Source organism: Coptis chinensis, chromosome 9, assembly GCF_015680905.1.
Source record: "Coptis chinensis isolate HL-2020 chromosome 9, ASM1568090v1, whole genome shotgun sequence".
NCBI classification, from domain to species: Eukaryota; Viridiplantae; Streptophyta; class Magnoliopsida; order Ranunculales; family Ranunculaceae; genus Coptis; species Coptis chinensis.
This window is the reverse complement of record NC_141464.1, coordinates 31,935,879-31,954,379: the sequence shown is the minus strand read 5'-3', so window position 1 is coordinate 31,954,379 and position 18,501 is coordinate 31,935,879. Positions and strand designations below refer to the sequence as shown.

Sequence of the window (18,501 nt, the reverse complement as noted above, 5' to 3'; positions counted from 1 at the left end):
TCAAACACCTCAAAGAAAGCACTTGGAGTGGGGCAGCTTCAGAGCAAGCCCAAATGCAAGGATAAGTCATCCATACGTATGTGTCCGTCTTCCGTAATTCTTCGCGGACCAATGTCACTAAAGCTACCGGAAGTCCGGAACGGATGGTTGGGACAAACTGTCCAACAGAAGACTCCATAAGCTTCACATCCGACATAAAGCATGGAATCTCTTTATCAGATTCTTCAATCATCGGATCTGTACTAGTTTTTTCAGTAGTAAATCTGCTAAAGCTGTTCTTTTTACTATACGAACTAGGAACATCTACAATTTGGATGCTCTTTATTTTACTATAAAAGTTATTTCTGACTTCAGCTACCATCTTTATTTCAGCAAAAAAAAAAAAAAAAACAGTTCCTAGCAAACGACTGCGAGTTTCTATTTATTCCAGAAATCTTCTAAGTTTTGTCCTTTCCGATACGAATTAGTATTAGTATTTCTATTTCCTTTCCTTCTTCGCCTTGGTTTCTATTTCCGTAGGCCATATAAATAGGTTTGGTGTCAGTAAGTTTCCTTTTCTACTTGCTTTCCAAAACAGAAACAGACCTCTTCTCAAACGCCAAGTATAAACTCACACACCTTCTTCCCTCTTACTGGTTCTCTCGTACAAAACAAAACCAAGTACTTTAACTTTGTTCTTTATCTCTTTTGATCATGAAGAAGAAAAGAACAGTGGTGAAATCTGAGGACTGCCACAAATCCGTTTCTATACCAGCAACGCCCATGATGACATTGGAGGACTACTTCATATCGTCAATTCAAGCGGTTGAACACATTCTCAAGTACCGGTTCAAGGATAAGTCGCTCTTGGCAGCAGCGTTAACTCACTCTTCCTACACAGACTCACCTTCTTACCAACGTCTAGAGTTCGTAGGCGATGCTGCACTTGGTCTTGCTTTTGGGAACTTTGTTTTCATCACATACCCTAGTCTTGATCCTGGACAACTTTCTCATCTCCGCGCTTCGAATATCAGTACTGAAAAGCTTGCTCGTGTTGCCGTAAAACATGGGTTGTTCCATTACGTTAGGCACAATGCGCCTGCTCTTCTTGCAAAGGTTAGTGAGTTTTCTGTAGCAATTCAAGAAGAAGATGATGATATTTCCGGGTATGGAGGAAAGGTAAAAGCGCCAAAAGTCCTAGCGGATATTGTTGAATCCATTGCTGCAGCAATATATGTGGATGTCAAATTTGATTTGCAGCTTATGTGGGAGGTCATTAGTCCACTGTTGGAGCCAATCGTTACACTTGAGAATCTACAGCAACAACCAGTGACAATGCTCTATGAGCTTTGTCAAAAAGAGGGCAAGAATGTTCGTATTCAACAACGGAAGAATGGGGAAAAGAACATTATTGTTGATGTTTTTGTGAATGGGAAGATTTTAGCTTCAGCGTGTTCAGAGCAGAAAGAGACTTCGAAGCTTATTGCAGCGAAAAGAGCTTTAGATAAATTGTGTATATCTGATCCTATGCTTATGAATGTCAATCGCAATTGTGACTTGCTGAGTGGAGTGCAAGAAACAAGTGGAGCTAAGCAGAAGCTTATAGCGATCTGTGGCAAGAGGCATTCGCCAGAACCAACAACTTACGTGTTTTGTAGTCGGATTTGCTGAGTTCAATTCTTGTTTGTCTGTGGTTTTTTTTTTGCAAGAAATGAGGCTCAACCCATTGGTTTTAACTTGGTTGAGTATAAACTCCCCCCTCCCCCCCCATCCACCCATATCACATAACCTCCCTGTTTTCCAAAAAAGAAATAAAATCTGGTCTGTTTTTATTTCCCATTTTATCTTATTTCTTTTTTTACTCTTTTGGACTATATGTAAATATATTTTTACATAGTCATATATATATATATATATATAAAAAACTATATTTGTATAGTCATTAGAGCTATAAATACTTAAATTTACATAGTAACTTTTGGGATTGAAAATTTCTCTATACTTGACAGAATATATGTAAATGTATTTTTACATAGTCATATATACGTAAAACTATATTTATATAGTCATTGGAACTATGAAAACTTAAATTTACATAGTAACTTTTGGGATTGAAAATTTTCCGACGACACCAAATAGAATATAAATTTAAATTTTCCCATGAAAAAAAATTTCATATGAAAATTTAAATTTAAATAGGTTAAGAAGACTATGTAATTTTATATTGCCATATGTAAATATAAATTTACATAGGATGACGTCAGCCCGGTTTGCCCTTAAGCCGAAATTATAAGTAAAGATTGATGACGTTAGCCCAATTTTCACAGAGGTATTTTGGTTTGTTTTGGCTTTGATGTTATGTTTTAAATAATAGAGAGGTTTTATGCATTTGTTTGCTTATAGGGGGTTTTTGTACAACCATTTAAGTACCAGGCAGATTAAACCCATTGTACCTTTTTTTTTTGTGTTACTCATGTTAGACTAACCATTTGGCTTGACATATGGCCGGACTTGCTACATAGATAGCTAATGACTCAAAAGCCTAAAGTCCACTTGAATAAATAATATATGTATATTGATAGCTAATGATTATACTTTGTTTGAAGGGTTTATGTTTTTCTAATTTTTTTTTGAAGGGGATTGCAAGTTCTCAAACTTTGATCTAGTAAGTGTAATGCGTATATCTTTTTTGGTTGATGCATCAGCAGTAGCAAAAGACAAATTGATGTCAATTTCAAATCTAGATGAGAGTCCTACCTTAGCTTTCTTAGCTGTTTGATGAAGCATTTGCACAGTTAACTTGTGGATTGTAGCATCAATCAGCACTCCACAAATAAAAATCAATATAATTACACTTCACAGTCAGAGTAGCAATTAAGACGCATTCGAAAAGGTCAAGCCAACATTGCACTTGGTGGTCTCTCTTTGCAAGATATCAAAGGAGACATCAATATATACCAAGCGCAAAAACAGTAAAAGTGTAAAACCGTTGCCTTCATTCCAAGGCCTAAACTAAGTTACGACAAATTATGGTAGAAACATGTTTTTTGACGTACCACAACTAATATAAGCCTATTAATCTCTTAGATAGTTCAATCGATGAGAACTTAATTAAGTACTTGACAATACTATACTAAAAACAAACAATGTATATTTTATCATTAGAGCAAACAATTTAGAACCTAACAATGCAAAGATCTAAGTTTTATAACAATACTACTACTTGATTGAATATTCAAGAAGAATACATGCCTTAAAATCATATGTTTATCTTTTTAATGATTCCACAAAAGATACGCTTATCAACTGTCACGGGGATGAGATGGGAAGATGAAGTGTTGTTTGGGTTTTGGAAAGAAGTGCGGTGGGTTTTAGATAGTGTTTTGTTTGTTGTGAATTCTCAAAAAAAAAAAAAAAAAAAAAAAAAAAAAAAAAAAAAATCTCTGTTAGATGTTGTTTCCTGTTTTTTTTTGTTGATTCATTGTTTCATTTTTTTTCTCCTGATTCTTGTGGGTAATTAAAATTTTATTTCTCTTATTTTCTCGTGACTAATTTTGGGTAATTAAAATTTGCTGATGTGGACAGCCTCAGAGGCTAGGAAAAGGAACTGCTAAAGACTAACTACTTGGCCCAGCCTATGGCCGGACTTGCAATTTTTTAAAGTTGACTTTGGGCTAGCTATATTTTTTTAGTTTATTATTATTATTATTATTTTATGATTAAGTAGAAATTGATATTATATTAAACATTAAAAAGCATGGATAATATTCCATATATATATATATATATATAATATTCCAGATGATATATTGTTGAAAGAGATTATTAAAAACCAATTGTGCGTGGCTGAGAAGTGGAATGAGTAAATATAATACTCTGCAATATTTTGTTGAGTGATTGCGTGCCCAACAATGGTGAACATTATCTTGGAAAACGGCTGCAATATAACCTAATCTAATTCATGATCCTGTATACCTCGATTTTTCCTAGAATAGGAAAAAAAACCTCTCAGACAAGTTTCCTTATCCTGTTCTATAGATAGTTCCTTTCCACTTAAGGTAAAATCCTTCATTGATTACAGTGAGAGTTCTTGAGTGGAAAAAATCTTGAATGAAATATGAATTCTCTTGTTTTGAATAGCCAAAATTTCCCATCCCTTCAAACAGCAACAACAGCTGCACAGCTACAAAACCCCACGCAAGTGGTGGAAAAAGACAGCAACCAAGGAGCAAATGGAGCTATCTCAAGAGGACAACCACGAAACTGGAACACTCTTTTCCAGGGAGGACAAGGAGAATCTATCGAAACTGGGCTTAAACAGTTTAATCTGAACATGGTTGAGGGTGTTGCACAAGTTCCAGAAGAATTCATTACAAAAGGTCGGTCTTTATGGAAAGATTATGTTGTGGGGTTCTTCTTAGAACAGAAACTTCCATATCCGGTGGTCAGGGAACTCCTAAGGAAAAAATGGAAAACTAAGGGGGACTATGAGATGGTTGCGAATGCAAACTTGTTTTACTTCAAATTTAGCAATGAAGAAGACAAGAGAAACGTGCTGGAAATGGCACAAATATACATGGCAGGGAAATGTTTCATTGTTACACAATGGAGTCAGGATGTTGAAAAGAGGAAAAACATAGTAAAGGCTATCCCTATTTGGGTAAACTTACATGATGTGCCAAAGGGCATGTGGAATGGGGAAGGCTTGGGATTTCTCGCAAGCAGAATAGGGGAACCCTAGAGGATGGATGAAGCCACTGCTTCAAGGAAAAGGTTAACTTTTGCTAGAGTCAGTGTTTCAGTAGAGATTAATGCAGAGTTACTTGAAACCTTTGATATCGATATGGGTGGGAGAGACATTAGAACGATTTCGGTGGAATATGGCTGGATTCCCAAGATGTGTGACTGCTGTAGGAAGTTCGGTCATAAGACTGCAGGGTGTTTGAGGAAAGGTAACATAGGGAAGAATGATCGACAGAAGAAGGTGATAGAGGACATTTCGGTCACTATTCCTGAGAGTAGCACACTAAGGATTGAAACAGGGGTAGAGATCACAAGTGTTGCTGAAGATGCAGCAAGGCAAAACCCAGACTCCCTAGCTGCAGATAGAGTGGAGTTGTCAAATAGCAACGCCAGTGAGGAAGGAGAAATACGAAACCCAGATAGTGGAACGGAGATCAACAAAGCTACCGTGGATAATCGCCGGTGATAGAGGAGGTGGTGAAACTTGAGGTCGATCTGAGAGAACGCCAGGGCTAAGCACAGGGATATTTATGAGCACAGAGGTAGTTGAACATGGTGAAGCAGTAAGAGAGACTAAGCTTAGTGGGGTTTTAAACAGAGATAGCAGAGATGAGGATTGTGAGATGGATCAGGGAGTTCAGACAAGGGCAGAATATGAAAATGAGCAAGCTACAGAGATACCAGTATCGGCAAGTGGTATAGAAAATGAACAGGAGCAGTTTAGAGTGGTAACATATGACAACAGGGTGGTTAATTCAGAGATGGAAGTGGGGGATTTTGACAATGCCTTAGTGCCTTATGAGGAGGCCTCACAAGGTATTGAAATAGTTACAGGATTTAACCCTTTGATGTGCTATGAGGAGGAGCAGGATGAATTCAATAAATTCAGTGAAAGCACAAGGCCGGGGGAGCTGTCTGACGTAGTAGTATCTGAAGAAGAGACGGAATACTTCAAAGATAGAAATCTGATTCCCTTGTCTGTAGAACCTCAAATGCCTGCTCAAGGTGGAGTTGTGACTCGCAGCCAAGGTAAACAAACCCAATAAGCCAGTGGAAAAAAACAGCAAGGAAGTAAAAAGAGGGGGAAACCCAAGGGAGCAAAGAACAAAAAAAATCATCACTAATGATAGGTCCGATCTGTGTATGGAATGTGAGAGGAGCAAATGATCTTTTGAAAGCAAAGGAAATAAATAAGGTGAGAGTTGAAAAGAAGTTATGTGTGTTTGGGATTCTCGAAACAAAAGTGAAAAAGGAGAAGTATGACGGAATAAGAAGCATTTGCTGTCCTACATGGGAGCATGAAAACAATTATGAGAAAGCTGGGTCAGGCAGAATCTGGGTATGCTGGGATCCTTTTGTGGTGAAGGTAAAGAAGATAGACATGACTGAGCAATTCATTCATTGCAGGGTTGAATTCCTACCAAAGGCGGAAGAGTTTTTCCTTACAGTGGTGTATGCGAGCAATTCTTTTCAGGAGAGGTTATATTTGTGGCAAGATGTGATTATGCTACAGAGCTCAATCATAAAACCTTGGTGTGTAGCGGGGGGTTTTAATAACATCAGAACAGCGAATGAAAGAACAGGGGGTGAACCTATGCATCCTAAAGAAGCCCAGGACTTTATTCTCTATCTTCAGAATGCCGGGTTAACTGATATCAATGCTAGTGGATTCTTTTACACTTGGTGGAATAAATCTGTGGGTGCGGCTAGCATTATGTCAAGAATAGATAGATGTCTAGTAAATAGTTTGTGGATGCAAAATATCCTAATTCAGGGGCTGAATTCCTACCTCGGGAGTTTCCACCACTCCCTATCTTTGCTCTCACATGGAATGACTTCACCGGTCCCCGACTCCTTTTAGATTTTGTAACTTTTGGGTTTATCAATCGGAGTTTAAAAATATTCTAGAAGAAGTTTGGGGTACACTTATATATGCTAATCCCATGTATGTTCTAATCCACAAACTCAAGATGCTAAAGGAGAAAATCAGACCTTGGGCCAGGAGAAACTTCTCAAATTTACATGAGAGAGTTATAACCGCAAGGCAGCAGTTAAGTGATGCACAGATCCACTTACAGAATAATCCATCGGATGTGGGGCTGGGATGGTGTGAAAAATAGGCAATGCAGAGATATATTGATCTTGCATGAGCGGAAGCAATAGATTTGGACCAGAAGGCTGAAGCTCAATGGATGACAGAAGGGGATAGGTGTTCGAGTTTTTTCTTTAACTCATTGAAAGAAAAGGCAGCCAGGAAGGGTATATGGGCAATAGCGAATGATAAAGGTGAAACAGTGCATGGACAGGCAGAAATTACACAGAGCATAGTGAAGTACTTCACGCAGCAGATGGGTATTGCAACGCCACCGGTGAGTGAAAGCGACTTTTTCACGGAATTGAATGTCAGAGATAGTGTTGACTCAGGTATGAGAACGATGTTGGAAGCTGAGGTGAGTGACACAGAGATCAAGGAAGCCTTGTTTGAGATGGATGACAATAAGGTGCCAGGTCCAGATGGGTTTAACCCATTCTTTTTCAAATTTTGTTGGGATACAGTAGGGGTGGATGTTGTGAATGCCATCAAAAATGTCTTTAGAACAAACAAAATGCCCCGGGGAACAAATGCTACATTTCTATGTCTGATTCCAAAAGTGGCTACGCCAGCTAAAGTGGAAGATTTCAGGCCGATTGCTCTGTGTAACACGATTTACAAATATATCTCAAAAGTCATCACCAACAGATTGAAGAGGGTGATACCAGATCTAGTACACGACAATCAGTCAGCGTTCATCCCAGGGAGATCTATACAGGATAACATCCTTTTATCCCATGAAGTTTTGAGAGGATATGATAGAAAACATGGAACTCCAAGATGCTCTATAAAACTGGACATAAGGAAGGCCTACGATATGGTGAGTTGGCAGGCCATCTTGAACATGACGGATAGATTTCAGTTCCCGTCCAAGCTGAAAAAATGGATTCAGTTATGCATTAGCACACCTTCTTATTCTGTCCTCATAAATGGCGCGCCTGAAGGTTTTTTCCCTGGAGGTAGAGGGTTAAGGCAGGGAGATCCCCTATCTCCATATTTGTTTGTGCTAATAATGGAAATTCTTGGCTGCCTAATCAGAGAGAGTGTGGAAAATAAGCGGATCCAATTCCATTCTAAATGCAAAAGGAGTCAACTCACGCATCTGGCTTTTGCGGATGATGTACTTATCTTCTGTAAAGGGGAAGTGGATTCCATATATGCACTCAGGCAATGTTTGGGGTACTTTAGCACAGCTACTGGGCTACAGATAAATTCGCAGAGGACCACTATCATGACTGGTGCTATGAGACAACAGGATAGTTTGGCTTTGGCTCGGATTTTAGGTATTGAACTCGTCTCCCCTCCAGTGAGATACCTAGGACTTCCTCTCATATCAGCTAGGCTTGGAATCAGAGAATGTCAACCACTGATAGATAAGGTCACAAGCGAGAATCAAGGATTGGAAAGCAAAACCGCTATCTCATGCGGTAGATTGCAACTCATACTATCAGTGCTTGGCTCACTACATGTTTATTGGGCCCGAACATTCATTCTGCCAAAAACAGTTCTTGAACAAGTTGAAAAAGTTTGTGCGACCTTTCTGTGGAGTGGTACTAATACAAAGAGATGTGTGCACCAAGCGAGCCGAAGAACCACATGCAAGACAAAGGAAGAAGGGGGTCTGGGGATCATGAATATGGAAGTATGGAACAAAGGAGCCTACTGTGGTTTGGTCTTCAAAGTAGTGGCGAAGGAAAGTAGCATCTGGGTTGACTGGGTATGGAAGAACTTTTTGGCCCATAAATACTTGTGGACGATGACAGTCCCGCAAGACTGCTCATGGTCATGGCGGAACATTTTACAGAGCAGAAAAGAAGCGAGAGAGCTCATTCAGTACTCGATCACCAATGGTAGAGATACATTAGTATGGCACGATCTATGGTGTCATAGTAGCCCTCTTTTTGTTCAATCTTGCAGGCGATTCTTGAAATACAGCTCCCACTAAATGCCACAAATGGATCAACTCTTAACGAAGGTGATTGGAACGGCGAAGTGGTACGAATATCCAGTGTAATAGGCTACGAGAGGATATCTTGAGTACACGAATCAACAAGCATCTAGTTCAAGATCGAGTGGTGTTGAAAGCTCATCAGAGTGGGAAATTCACGTCGAGAAGTGCATATGAAGCCCTGAGGGTAAAATATGTAAAAGTTAGATGGCAGAGACTTGTGTGGGGCAGATGGGTTATCCCAAGACACTCCTTTACGACCTGGCAGCTGTTTTCTAATAGCTTATCAACGCAAGATAGGCTGGTGCACAAAAAAATCCTCAATTCCTCCAACTGCTGCTTGTGTAACCAAAGTCGAGAATATTCAAATCATCTCTTCTTTGAATGCGCGTATTCGCGAGAGATCTTTGATGGTATAAAATCAGTCCTGGGCATAATAACGGATGTTAGAAGTTTAAATAGGGAGTGGTTATCGCTGCTGAGGTTATGTAGAGGATCCAGCTTCGTGGCAGATACTTATAAGGTCTATACATGTGTGGCAGTTGATGGGATATGGAAAGAAAGGAATGGGAGAAGGTTCAAGAGTAGGGAGAGACCAGCGAAAATAGTCCTGAGGAAAATCAGCAGAGATACAAAGAGGTATGTTCAGACGCAAGCAGCTGAGATTGAAGATTCGCTGGAAGCTAGACAGCTTTGCCAGACATTAGGAATTCGGGTAAAGTTCAGAGAAAGGAAGAGGTGAGAGTGCAAGTGGCTTCCTCCGGAGGAAGGCAGGGTAAAGCTAAACGCAGATGGTGCTTTGACGGCGGAGGGTCCGCCATGGAGGTATAATCGAGAATGTCAAGGAGAGGTGGTAGCAGCCTATACGGGAAGCGGTGATGTACAAGCTGTTCTCTATCAGGAGCTGAAAGCAATCGCGATTGGACTCGAGTTATGCACTGAATTAGGATATAAAAAGGTGGAAGTTAAAACTGACTCCCTTTCAGCAGTGAATATCATCACAAAAATTGCAAAACCACCATGGACTTGTTCGAATTTGGAAGCCATGATATCAAAGTTAGCTGCCACATTCAGCTACTGCTCTTTTGCGCATGTTTTCAGGGAAGCTAACAAGTCGGCAGATTTGCTTGCAGGGCTTAAAATTTCTGACTGTAATAACTTAGTAAAGTTTACTCCTCCCCTAGATAGAGAATTGTATAGACTCATAGAGGAGGATGCTATAGGTACGATCTATGTAAGACTTGGTTGATTTATACAGGTGAGGGTCAGCCTAACCCTAGCTTATCTTTAAAAAAAAAAAAAAGTTGTAGGTGGAATTCATGTATCCGCAATCAGAACCTAGGGACAAATAGTATAAAGAAATTGATCAATTTTTTTGTGTATCTCTCAAAGAGGAATCCCCATTATCTTCTAATGACAACAAAATTCAAATGAAAAAAAATATCTGGTTTACATGATAAATTACACGATTCCTTCATAAACTAAAATACATGTCAAGTGCATAATTACATTGACTGAGGTTACTCCAAATGGTACACTATTATGCTATTTTTATCTGAACATGAATGAAATTTGGTAGGATGGGTTGGAAATTTGACCTAATACTGCCTCGCCAGTGACCCTAAGGGGATGTTATTGCCTTGCTGCTCAAGTCCATACAAAGAGATTTTGGAAGAATAACCACCATTATAATTGTAAGGTGATAAACACATAATAATTCAATTTTAATTTCAAAAGAGTACAATAGTCAAATAGAGCTCACCTAGAGGTAGGCTCTCAAGAAAAATAAGACATACTACATTATGTACTACATGCCTGCTAATACGATAAATATGAATAAGCTACTTGAAGGCTCATAGGCCGTATAATACAATTTAACTGTTGTTTGCATTTGATTATACTAATAATATCCAACTACTGTCAAGTCTTTCCCGTATGCACAAAGTAATTCTTCTCTTCAACTGTTAAACTGTGATCCACATCTCAAAAGGTTAAACATGAGAAAATTGTTAGCATAAAAGGCTCCAGTAGATACATGGGTTGTTGTTTGCGAGGGAAGGAGGAACAAACTTTTCAGCCATAGGGTTCAATTTGGAGAGGAGATCTTCTAGTTCCCTCATATCCTGTTCGAAAACCTACAACAGATGTACAATTGTAATTAATAATCAAGAAAAGAGAGAATGTTTTGGTGCATGGATGTCCAAAAATTGCAGGTACAACATGGAAATTTGGCAGCCACAAAAGAGAGGATTATGGCATCTAAGTGTTACAAAAGGTGTGATACTACATATGCTCTTAAACATATTTTGTGCGACTGTCTAGATGCTAGATGCCCATGGGAATGACTGGAATACAATTTGGCTTCTAAGCTAAATGGTGATCAATGCAAACACAAATGAGAATTAATGTTCAGTGCTACTCTAACACAATGGAATGCAAGTACTTTATACACCTTTACTTTTTCTTTCAATTGAAAAAAAAATAAAAATAAAATAAAAATAACAGTGACAGTTTGGGTAAATAATAATACCCTTTGGCAAGCATCACAAAGTAACCACAAATTTCATACTAGCAATATTCTTAACAGCGAGACTATTAAAGAATCTAACCAAGTAAAAGACACAATGTCCATTTTGGGTTTCACTTCTCCAATCTTGTTGTTTCAATAAATTGTTGTCCACAATTTTGTAATCTAACTCTCAATTCAACATAATTAATTTGGCCCAGACACTTGCTATCCTACTTGTGAAGTGATGTTCGGTATGGATCTTCGTAGATATAGAAGTTTGTATACCTAAAGTACTAATATCAATTTTGATCTCAGAAGCATAAATTGGAGTCGTCTCAGAAACAACAAAATTCACATTAGATGTGCTTGACTCAATGCTTCCACTCCTATTCTCAACTGAATCAGCTGGTTTCGAAAACAACAGTTGAAAGGCATTCAATGGGCCATCTAACTTCAACTTGAAACCTGAAATCCCCACCAACAATCAAACAAATCCCAAGTCCTAAAGCAATGCGTTAAAAGCACTTAAGCAGCTGACACACATAAGACTTTCGTGTTATGTGTTAGACATTTTTCTTCAGTATTACGCAAGTATGGTATTCTAACTCAAAACTCCTTACTAATTTCAACAAAAGTAATGATTAAAAGATTGTTGCACATAACCTGTGTGAACCATGGTTCAACTCTTAGTCATTTTGGACAAATGTGGAGCAAGTGCACAAACAGAGCTGGTTACAATGATATAGTAGTAATGGATTAACTGATAACGACAAACTTTGTCCCTCACCGTGTCTGCATTATTTATTCTAGTATTCTAATCTTTGATAGGTAAACCAAACACAAACAAAATAACATAGCATATGCTAAAACACCAATCCCTTGAACAAAATAAAAGGATATTTTTTTAAATTATGTTCCCCTGCATTATTTATTCTAGTATTCTAATCTTTGATAGGTAAACCAAACACAAACAAAATAACATAGCATATGCTAAAACACCAATCCCTTGAACAAAATAAAAGGATATTTTTTTAAATTATGTTCCCATAAATATTATATTTGATTTATAGTTGCTGTTGACCATCAAGAGATCCACTTGTTCTACTTCAGCTAGCAAAAAAATCATGACATGCTCCGGCTGCCTATGCATCCTGAATATTAAAAGAAAGTGTAAGGTGTAGAAGATAATAATTCAAGAAACATAATGAGGCACATGCTTGTCAGCATATCTAAAACAGTAAATTGTAGATTCACACAGAGAGAGCATTTATCATATTAACGCATTATTTATTTATTTTTCTTTTTGTTGGTGGTGGGTGGGTGTATGTGTGTGTGGTGGGGGTTAACCCAATAATATATAAGGTGTCACACCCAACATTAAACAACACGCCATAGGAAAGACATAACAATAAGAAGTAAATATAATATACCCACAATTACTACCAAAAAAAGGTCTAGTATTCTTATTTCTTTCATGGTAAAACATGTATTCCATGTGACAACAGACATCAGTTTCAAGAGGGGGGAGATGATAAAGCTTCTCAGTTTGGTTGTTTATAGGTCAAGATGCCAATATCACCTTTTCTCTGGTATAATTCCTTTAATCCTTTCTTCCAGCGCTTATGCACCACAAAACGGATTTCCAATTTTAAGTTACTTGATCACAATGTGTCTGCAAATTATGAAATGGGCAATCATTCAATAAGAACTAAGTGTCTAAGTGTACAAACTGGTTTACAATCCAACCTAATGGTTACAATTTCTTCCACGTTCTAAAATAATTCCAGACGCCACCTAAGACCACTTAATTCAATAGACTTTGTATGCGAGTCTACCCATCAGATGAGTCACTAACATTTTTTGTAACATGATGTGTGTAGGAACCGTTATTTCAGAATGACTATTTCTACAAACCGCGAACACCACACGCAGCAGAATTAATGGGTGTCCACGATTTGTGATTGGAAAACATACCTTTTAGATCTAGTTTTGATAACTCTGAGAATCCAAGCTTTATGAATCCGAATCAACAATCAACCCCTTGATCTTCTGTTGTATTCCTTTAGAATAGATTGGACGTTGTGTGGACAACGATCTACCAATCCCCTTCTTTCTCACAAAGCTAGATCCAATTTTGGATCTATCTTTCCTTGCCTATTTTTCTAAACCAGGTGAATAGTGAATTTTGGCCAGAGAGAGAGTATTCTATTTATAGGCTACAACAGGGACCATGAGGAGAAATTAGGGTTGGGCCTCCTGACGGGCTTGGGCTTCCCATGTTCGCCCAGAACACAAGGCCCAAGTCCGTCAACAAATGACTTATTCCACTAAAGGCCATTATTGCACTACCGCCCTAATCCCAAATTACGTGTCAGCGTTTATGGGCTCCATATTATATGCTCGTTGATCTCCTCGTGTTTAAGATATCGAATATCCATTGATTAAGTCAAGTTACTGACAACTACATTAATCAACTTCTTATGTCCTTGAGTAGTACCACTCAACCTCATTGTCATGTCGGAATAAATCCACCTGCAGGGTTTACATGACAATCTTTTTGAGCTCCTCAAGGGGACATCATCAACCCGACTTCTTGTGGGACACGGATTCCTTCTATAATCAACATCACACCTTACATACAATATCATTACCCAATCCATCGAGTTTGTTGATTCACAAATGAATCTCACTTATTGATGATTTAAAGCAATGTACAATACATGTAAGTGTCCGTTATTATATCCAGATTAGGAGAACAAGCATCCATAATAACAGAGGTGTTTGTTCTCTTATATAGTCAGTATAAGGAGAAACAACCTCATTTGGTCCTGTTCAATACACACAAAGTGTATTAGTGTAATCCTATAGTCAAGATAGACTAATACCAGATTATACTACAACCGTACCAATGGTTTGTCCAAATCCATCTAGGTTGTGAACGATTACTTATACTTTATAAGGTACTGATGATATGATCTTATTGTGTTTCACACCATATCATCTACAACATAAAGTATTAGACACATGCATATAACTAATAACATATATAATATGCATAACATTTGCCCATATGATTCTCATTCAAAATATAAAGAATTAGAGTTAATACAAAAGTAATACTTTTAGTATATAACCCTATCAATGTGGCCATGTGGGGCATACACATATCACTATAAGGCACACGATCTACCGATACAATAATAGTTCATACACACATTACTAACAGAATCAGTGTGCAGTGAACTGAAGTGACCAAACTGACAAACGGAATGATAAATCAAAATCCAGTGAAAGTTCAGTTCGACATACATCTTGCATAGATCCATAAAATTCACAAACACCGTCTTTTTGGTGCCTTCACGAAGTACTTGGGGAAGCCTCATCACCGTCCTACGTCTATCTCCTGCAAGCTTTGGATTATTCTCACGCAGGATGTTGAATACTATGCCTAGAAGCTGACAGAAAATTTCAAAATTAAAGCCACTTTAAAACAAAATCACTAACAAAATTAAAAAAAGAATAGTTGTAAACTGAGGATGTTAAAACAAAATTAAAGCCACTTTAAACAAATGATCAAATGATCAAATCTTTACATACTGTATGTGAACCTTTTCATATTCTATTGTTTCGATCAGTTCCACCAAAGCATAGTCGTATTACATTATAAAATTTGATATTAGACGATTTGATTGGTTGGAAAGTGCATTGTGGATTGCTACTAAAAAAGAAAAATAGATGCTCACGATAGAAAATACATTGTTTCGCTGTACTTACATTTCTCATAAGTAGGGAAGCTTCCATTTGATGAGTTAGAGTACTCCAATGATTCTCTATTACGCAATTGTTCTTGACTTTGAACCTCATTCACTCGCTCTGTCCCTCTTTGGCTAAAGCCTAAACTCCTTTTATAGTTGCTACTTACCTCTAAAGGACCGAAATCACCCACCATCTCTATTGGCTGAACTCGACACGAATATCGATCTTATTCACTGCAAGTTGATAATGATCTAGAAATTGTCTTCTTGGACAACACTTGCTGGACTGTATCACCAACCTTTGCGGATTTGGCCTTTTTCTGTGTTAGATAGACAAATGTTGTAGTACCCACCATTGTACTTCGGCTAATGGATCAGTTACAACATCAACCTGTCCTTGTAGTAATAACAATGGTAGAGATATGTGTATCATATACTCTTATGAACATTATTAACCCACAACATCAAGCAAAACTGAAATTGATAATTGAAAAACAGAGTTCATCTTTTAACCAAACTTCAACAAAAAAAATACTTGGGCAAATGAAAAGTGAATTTATGTAAATGAAAACTGAAGTAGGATTTTCGTACTTCTCTTGATCATTTATCTATTTCTTGAGTTGTGTTGAGTAACTCTATGGCTACTTATGTTGAAATTTGAAATTTTGGGCGACTTTGATGAGCTGGAACTGAGTGTCTCTAATTCTATACATTTAAGATTCAATTCTTAATATCAAATTCTAATAATTTTGTTTCTTAATACCAGGAAGCAACTACGGAGAAAATTGTTATAGCTATTTCATAATACTATGGTACTGCTATTATTGAACTATTTAGGAATATACATCCAAGATTAAACAGAAGAACAACAACACCGATCTTTCAAATGAATCTCCAGAAGCCAAAAACTGTGAAATTAAATAAGTAATACATATATATTGCTAAAGCCAAATAGATATCCTCATTTCCAAAACATATCTTGTTAGGCAAAACATAAGTAGACATGACATAGATAGGCATTGCTTGAGCAACTGCTTGGACTAAAACTGATCTTCCAGCTTGTGAGAGGACCTCGATCTGCCCTCCACCCTCTGATTTTTTAGAGAACTTTATCCCTTGCTCTTTTTCAAATCTTCTTCTCTTTTCCCCTAGTTCAAGTCTATTCATACTAAGGTTGCTTAAGTATTGAATCATATTAATTTCACATAGCAAGTTTCGATTGTAATCCAATGCTTAGTGTTCTTATTTCATCAAACTACACTCATTCTAGATAAATCTTTGCACAAAGATAATTTATTTCTAAATTATGTAGTAAGCACTGATCTAGAAAACATCGAAAAAGAGTTTTCAAGAGTTACCTGAGTCATAGTCTCAAAACCCATGTCTTTAATCACTTTCATAGTTATAACTGAATCTCCCCCTTCTCCAACCAAATCCATTACTTAATCAAGACAAAACTTTGTTTAAATATTCTTTAACGTATGCAAGAAAAACAACCAATATGAATAGAATTTAAAATGATGTGCAATTGAATTCAATGGAGATTTAAAAATATGAAAGTTAATGATTAGCGACTAAGCGACTTTTTTTATGGAAAAATTGAGGTACTACTATTCAACTACCTTTTTCGATTTGTAGGTTTGTTCTTTATGGTCATTCTTCTCCTTCTGAGTACCTCCCTCAACCTGTGCAATCAGTAGACTGCGCTTATGGTTTATGCAAAATATACACATATCGTCATGATATATAGGACACTGTCAAAACTGATACATATCTTTGCTAATGCCAAAGGTTTTACAATTAAAATGATGGAAAATACTAACAAAAAAAAAAATTAGACCTTTGCTTTTCATTTCCTGGCCTGAGAGCTAACTTATCAATAAGATAAGTAGCAACTGCTACTTGCCGCTTCACAACATCATTGTTCGTGAAATCCTTGGCGTAATTTACTCTTATATTTTCAATGTATTCCTGCATAGATATCGATTAATGTACAGTTATTACCACATATGCACACAAACAGTACTCAAGAACAAACATAAAAAACAATACATGGAAATGAGTTGAGAATTTACTTTCAACAGCCTAGCCTTCTCGTATTTTTCCTTGTCACTTTGGCCTTTTAATGAACTTCTAGCTGCCAAGAATACATACTTGAATTCTTTTGGATTGATAGGTTCATTCCAAAATGCTAACCATGTAACAGTATTGTCATGCTTTACTTCTTTCCACCTGCAAGCCACCCCAAATAAATTAACCCTTGGAAGGATAACAGAATAAATCCTCATTCACACCTCAAAACACAAAATAAGTGCAATCTTAATGCAATTGGATTCAGGAACCTTTCACCAGGTATTGAGCACTCCAGAACTGGAGCACCTTTTCCTATATTGATGGTAATATCTCTTGGACGAATGCATTTTTTCAGTTTTCCCATCTGAAAGCATAAAAACCAATAAGACTACATATAATAACCTTTATGATAAAAATAAACTCTATTAACAGCCATTATAAGCTTTTAATCGCATGCTTTTCTAAAAATCAATCATTTTATAAACAACAAAGTATATAACCTTGGGATGGTCTCCACGACCACAGAACAATCCCGGTGGTTCAACTCTAAAGTTTCCAACCTGAGATTGAGAATGTCACATCCATTAAAAAAAATGTAAACCTTGAATAAATTAGCATGTACCTAAAATTACATATGCATATAAAAAAACATTTTCAGCGGAAAAACTAAACACCACCCCCACCCTTTTTTTTTGGTAAAATGCAAGTACTCTAGGTGTATGTATGCTATTACAAATGAAAACCATAATCAGCTATTCATGGCCATCCATAATGGGGACTATGTAATATGCAACAAAGCACAACCCCTAAACAACACCAACTCTGGAGAATTGTGTATGCTTTTTATCATTCTACTTTCCCAATTTCTCAAAACCACAACTTCGATATACACCATCATCTTAATTCTTTCTAATCAAAGTTTATATATGACTCAAACTGAGACCTATTTTATTAGAAAGAATTAAGTGCAATTACCAGCATAAGATTCATGTTACATTTAAATAAATATCTAAGAGCTTATATACGTCAAAGTCAAAGGTAACCTTCTATTTGACACCATCAACAATAGCCCACATATACTTCTCTTCTTGCTTCATCTTTTCTTCTTTCATGAGCTTTTTCTCCTGCAGAAGTCATGAATGTTAGTCAAATCAAAACAACATTGAACAATATACTAAGATCCATATACAAATGTTTCTTTATGTAACAGTAATCACACTAACATACTTTTGTACTCATTTGTTTTTTCTTCTCCTTCTCATTTTGATGCCATTCATAGATTGGGGTGAAATCACAAAGTTCAAATTTCTTTATAATATGATTCTTCCCTAGTAATCTTGTTCTCCAATCGGTCATGAAATTCTCTAAAATTTTTGGCTTCAGTAGCATAATCAAGTATCTT

General features: G+C 37.0%; 1 long non-coding RNA gene and 1 pseudogene across 1 annotated transcript; one reads left to right on the top strand and one right to left on the bottom strand.

The window, feature by feature from the left end:
- The first annotated feature begins 489 nt into the window (after positions 1 to 489).
- Positions 490 to 1,733, top strand: LOC147475566 (ribonuclease 3-like protein 2 pseudogene; annotated as a pseudogene).
- Positions 1,734 to 17,599: 15,866 nt separating this feature from the next.
- LOC147475565 (uncharacterized) lies at positions 17,600 to 18,434 on the bottom strand. The gene is made up of 3 exons (XR_015207613.1): positions 18,327 to 18,434; positions 18,143 to 18,223; positions 17,600 to 17,659 (listed from the first exon to the last, which is right to left on the bottom strand). It is a non-coding gene; the product is annotated as an uncharacterized LOC147475565 (long non-coding RNA).
- Between the last annotated feature and the right edge of the window lie 67 nt (positions 18,435 to 18,501).